This window comes from Uloborus diversus, chromosome 2 (genome assembly GCF_026930045.1).
Source record: "Uloborus diversus isolate 005 chromosome 2, Udiv.v.3.1, whole genome shotgun sequence".
Taxonomy (NCBI): Eukaryota; Metazoa; Arthropoda; class Arachnida; order Araneae; family Uloboridae; genus Uloborus; species Uloborus diversus.
The window spans coordinates 45,849,711-45,856,006 of NC_072732.1; positions in this window are offsets into that span (position 1 = coordinate 45,849,711).

Genomic DNA, 6,296 nt, shown 5'->3' on the forward strand with positions numbered 1-6,296 from the left:
ACAGGGGGGACAAGTGAAACTTCCTCATTAATAGACAAATTAGAAGATGAAATCTCCAGACTTGTGACTTATAAGTTTAACACCGATGTGAATTAAGAAATAAAGAATTTGAAAAATAAAAATATTTTAGGGATAATAATATAAAAATAGAATTATTAATAATATGAAATTACTTGCACTTGCTTGAAAACTATGATTGATGATATATATTGAGGAGGTGTAGTATTTAAAAAAAATGTGTCAGGTGAACTAATGGAAGACATCATTGATAAATATTAGTGGATTTTTTAAAGAAAATGTCAGGCACAGTGATGTGATATATAGAAAGTATAGTTGGTTCTCTGTTCAATAACTTTCAAGGAACCACAAAAACACTTCATATAAGTACTATATAAAAATATTTATACTGAAAAAAAAAGAGGATTGAGGGAATGAAAAATTAAATTAAGAAGTGCGTTGTATGAGTTGAAATAAGAAATTACTGATCATATCAGTTTATTCTTTAAGAAAAGATTAAGGACAAGGATATGAAAGAAAAATTAAGTGCTAACCATATGATGAGAGCAGGACTCAACAGGGGAAGGGAGTAGACCGCTGTAGAAACCTAGGTTTAAATCATATTGTCAATCTCAGTATGAATATATGTACATGTAAATGATGTATGGTTGATCCACTTCCTCCCAGTTTTTGAAGTAAGTCGATCGAGTTTGAATTAATCAAGAGAAGATTCTAGCTGGCGGAGAGAAATTAACAGGATGAGAAGATGTTCGAGTTTAAAACAAAAAGATTGAGGAAATGTAAGATTAAATTAATTTATTACATAAGTTGAAAAGGGAAAAAAAACTTTTTATATGGACCCTAGGTCCTCTAACTAATATTTAGAGAAATAAGCTTCATTGAAAATTACTACCGACACAAAGTAAGCTGTGTGAAAGTAATTATTATTATTAGATATCAAGAAAAAATTGTCTCTGAGAAATATGAAAGAATGCTAATATTTTACTTTCCAAGAATAAAAAAAAACATTAAAAAAATGTGCGACTAAAGTAAAATTGCGGCCCTTGAAAATTTTGCCGCCTTAGGCAGCTGCCTACTCTGCCTATTGGGAAATTGGGCCCTGGTAACAATGGGAAAACATTTTTTGAATTAAAAAAAAATCTTGTAACAATGTATGCATTCATGTACATAGAATACAACACACAACAGATTTATGGGGTGGGGAGGGGGGGGGGCAATAAGAAAAGATCTCATCAATTTGATTCATTTAATTTGCTCATCAAATCTATCACTATTGAAACTTGTAGTTTAAAAAACGCAATTGAAGGAAGACTGTCTTAGGTGATGTTAGGGAAAAGAACAGTACAGAGGACTCCGCGGAAATTTGCAGAAATTTAAGCCTTAAAACGCCATTTTTGACCATATTTATTGACATTAGGCTAGCAGATGGAGCTTCAGGACTCTCCCCGATCCTTTTTTTTTCTTTCTTCGAAAAATAGAGATCCTTGCCCCTCTAATTTTTCGAAATTGCAGTTCCAAAAACGCAGTTGTAGACAAACTTCGAAGATTTTTACAGGAAGGGGTACTGGCGCTCTCCCCTGAAATTCTTTTCAAAATCCTAAAAACTTAGTCAAAAACTAAGTCCTAAAAACTTAAGCACAAGATTCGATGGTAATATGAGGAGGAGAGACTATTTCATTTAAATTTTACGTAAGTCTGTTTAAAAAGACCTATTTTTTGATGATATTAAAGGAAGGCGATTTGGGGGCCCCAAATCTTTTCTGAAAATGAAGGCTTAAAAATGTGATTTCAGGACCATAATTGGTAACGTTAGGGACAGCAATCTTTTGAAATTGAAGCTGCAAAAACATAATTTTAAGCGATTTTTGAACTCCATTTTAAGCGATGTTGTAAGGCAGAGTTTAACCAACTGTGGTCCGTTAGTCCATGCCAGGGAGTCTGCCGTGCTATCCAGCTAAAACCTTAAATATAATTGAGATTTGCTCGAACCATAGTCAATAATTGAAATCCTAATATGCCATAAAAATAGAACTCATATGAAAAATTAACAGACTAAAACCAGACTAACAATGTTTTGTTTACCAACTTCAAAAGTTCATTTTTATTAATTAACTACCTAGTTGTAGAAATTTGGTGATGACATTTTTATTCCTATTTGAATTTTAAATAGAACTGTACTTAAATAACTCAAAATCATAATGTAAGGAACAAAAACCAGATAAGAGCTCTGAAAAATTTACAGAGCAAAGAATAAATAAATTTAAAAGGAAAAAAGTGTAAAAATATATTCAAAAGAAATAGATTTAACTGTGTCAATTTTTTTTTTGCGCGCACGCCAGGGTTTTTGGGGGGGGGGGGGGTCCGCAAAGTCCATAATTTTTTTGGAGGGGGTTCGAGGAGGTTTGAAGTTTGGGAACCTCTGTTGTAAGGAATTGGGAAACTTTCCCTGGGAATGTTGCGAAATTGAAAATCTAGAATTAAAAGTTGAGATGTTTCGTAATGTTTTTGGAGGGAAAGGGGATGGGATTTGGAGGAGAGACTTTTATTTTCAGATAAACTTGAAAAACGAGAGAAAGAAATAGGACGGGGCGGGGAAAGGGGCAACTAGCTGTAACTATTGAAAATTTTAAATTCAAGAATTTCGTTTTAAAAGATACTAAGATTTACCCAAACATTATTATTATTATTATTATTTTTTTGAATTAAAATCTCTTCTGCCCTATTGTGTTTCTTAGATACGTTTTTAGAAGTTTCAAAGAGCAAAATGTTCATTCGCTAAAAGCAGACATTGCAGGAATGCATAAAAAGACGTCGAAAAGCTTGGAAAGGAGTAAAACCCGTCAAATGTTCTTGTTGTTGAAAAAAGAGGGTAAAGCATTCTCAAAAATTTTTTTCATACTTATGCATCAGAGAAACAATATTGTCAAACTGTATGTGTATATAGGGTAACGGCACCAGTAAGACAGTCGTAAGTTTGGATTTAAATATTAAGAATTTTAGGCAGGTAAAACTCATGTTACTGCGACCCATGAATACGATGCAACCATATGGTGTTATCAGAATGAATTTTATGAGCCCAGTTGGTATTTACAAGGCAGTGGTGGAAGGTTATGAACAGCCACCACGAGGTCTGCCGGTGTTTCAGGTTTATTTGAATTTAATAAGGTTTTGGATCTTAAAATAAAGAACTTTTGCACATTTTGAAGAGAAAATATGATACCTGTCCATTACTCATCCTTTCCTCATCCTATCTGTTGCTGGGTAACATCAGATTTTTTTGTGTCTGCTACTTGGGGTTGGACCTTTTTTCCAAATTTAGCAAATAAAAATAGAATTATCTAATTCAAAGGATACAGAAGCAGTCAAAGGTTAGATGAGATGTAGTTGCATGAGAGAAAAATAATTTTGTAGTCTAAATACATTAAAAGGATCAGAAAATTGAGTTAACTTGAGAAAGGTTGCCTAAGCATGTCTGTTACTGGTGCCATTACTCTACTATGAAAAAAAATTCAGTCAAAACTATCGAACCTGCTGTCCTTTTTGAGTTTCAAAAAAAAAAAAAAAAATTCACTTATTTTTTTCAAAGCCATTCTTGCAAACCATATTGCATCTCTTTAGTACACATATAGTAAACTAGCAACATATTTTGCACAGGAAGAAAACAAAAGCTGGCTTTAAACAAACAAATAATAAATGCTTCCATATTTGTGCATGCCAACAATAAACTCAAACACATGCTAACCTCCGTTAAAGACTTAACCAACAAGTTGCTGCTATCACAGAATCTTCTGATTTATCCAGAGTAACAACATTGTTTTACAATTCACTGGAGTTAAAACACTTTCTCTCTTTTCTCAAGTGTTTGCTTAACTCTAGAATTCAGTTTAAGCAAAGTTCATTTTTGTTTGAAACATATGTTTTTTGTTTTGTATTTATTCAAAAAGAAATGTAGCACAATACAGTCAACTCTCGATAACTCGTTGTCCCAAGGGACTGTCTAAAATCTTCAAGTAGAGTCAGGTAGTTTGAGTAAGGGCAAGTTCCCTGAGTCTTCTCAAGAGTTTGAGTCCCAATGAAAACTTTGAGATAAAGAATACTTGAGCTATGAGGCTTTGAGTTTTTTTAAGTTGACTAGAAATATTTTACAATTTTTTTAATATCCCATTATATACACAATTTGCTACATATAAATTTTTTCTTAAATTCCTAATTTCAAGAAAAGTGCTAATTTTGTGTATGTATGCATTATATCCCGGGGACTTTGGGATGTCATGTCATGTATGCATTATATGTACATTGTACAACTAAAGTACAGTCAAACCTTGTTAACACAAACTCAATGGAGACACCAAAATATTTCGTGTGAACCGATTTCCACGTTTACCGGATTTTGTGTGAGCAGACATTTTTTTTTTTTTTTTTGTATCTCAGAAAATATAGGAACCAAGTACTTTGTACAAAAGTGTACACCCATGCATTTAGCATTTATGTTTATAATTTAAGTAAGAAACAAGTAATTCGAAACAGAAGCAATAGTTATTCTAACCAGTTCTCTACGACAATGCATTTTCAATGATCTGATTTTTCCTTGATCTCAAGACTGGATTTTTGCTGCAGTGTTGACGGGTAAAAAAAACTTTAACGCTTTTTGACCTTAAACCTCTACATGGGCAGAACAAGTGTCCAAAATTAGACTTTTTTTTTCACGATGAAATTTTACATCTAGGTTTGTCAGCCACCTGTTGAAGATTTCACTGTCCATCCAAGCTTTTTTACTGTAAGCATAGTCTACAGCTAAAGTTCGTACTTTCTTGAACAACGTGATTTCCCCGATTTTCCTACACAAGGAGAGGAATTTTCTCTCTGCCATCCATGCGCTTGCATTCAAGTGCAGATCTTTCGACTTTCGAAAGTAATTTCATGTAAAAGTATGGTGATTTTCTTTTCCTTTTTTCTTCAAGACCTTAAAATTTTTTTAGTCTTATGCGGGATTTCGTCTAAATCTTCTTCGTGTTAAGCAATTAATTTAACACTAATTTGTAGCTTTATCCGACGGGGAATGGCATTTATTTCTTGCTAAGCGGAAATTCATGTTAAGCAAGTCCGTGTTAACAGGGTTTGACTGTATTTTTAAAAAGAGCAAAATGTTTAATTTGCCATTAATAAGCTTTAGAGCAGATACAGCATAAAAGTGGTGGACACTATAGGTTAATTTAATACATTTTTATAACACACTAATTTTGCATTACAAACTTAGCTTTAAGTATTTGAGTTAAAAAATCACTGAATGATAATGTAAGTGCCCCATTTCATTTTTTAAAAATAAAATCAAGTTGCATATACTGTTATAACTTTAAAAAAAATTATATTAAAATCAAAGCCATTATTTAACTACATAATGGCACTATTTGCCTCATACATTAATTGTAATTGTATATTTTACTTATGTTCCAAAATCTCAAAATTAGGGAAACTGAGAATAGGCAACTAGATGCAAGCTAGCATTTTCAGCCTGTAAAATATGCAGGCTGGCTTCAGGTATGAGCTTTAAGCTTTCCTAAAATATAAAAACATGTATTTTAAGTTAAAAACTAGGTATTTATCTGCAATTCTTTGACCTAAAATAGGACGCAGAGAAGGAAAGATTAACCACAACAGTAAATGTACTTGTATGTAGGGAAAAATTCACCTCTAATTGCAGTTAAATTTTTTAAAAGCAATGCAATCAGCTTAACAAGTTTAATAATTAGTGTTTGCCAATTTACTGGAAGACTCAGTATTACTTAAGCATGAATATGCTGCATTTTAGTTAGTAAGAAAGCACTGCATTAATGGTAATGAGTATTTATATGCTGAACATTCAGATGCTCTTAATGCATATTTTGGGAATAGTACAGTATATGTAAAAATAAAACTAATAATTAACCAAAATAAAATCTTAAAATTTTAAAATCAATATTGAAATAAAATTATCATTTTATATGAAATAAACCATGCAACAAATGATATTCAACGCTAAATGAGGACTTTACTTTCAAAACAAATCATATCCAGTTTTATATTTTTTTGGCAGAACAAAAAAAAAAAAAGTTTTACGCACAAACACTACTTGTTAGAATTCCAAATTTTTCACAATGTTTTGGTAGAATAACATGTGACTATTGGCATAAGTCTAGGAATTTTTCCTAAATTTTATCAAACTTAAATTGCTAATTTCATTTTGGATACATTTCTTTTTGGTATAAAACGGTGCATATCATCACTTTTGCAAAAAAAAA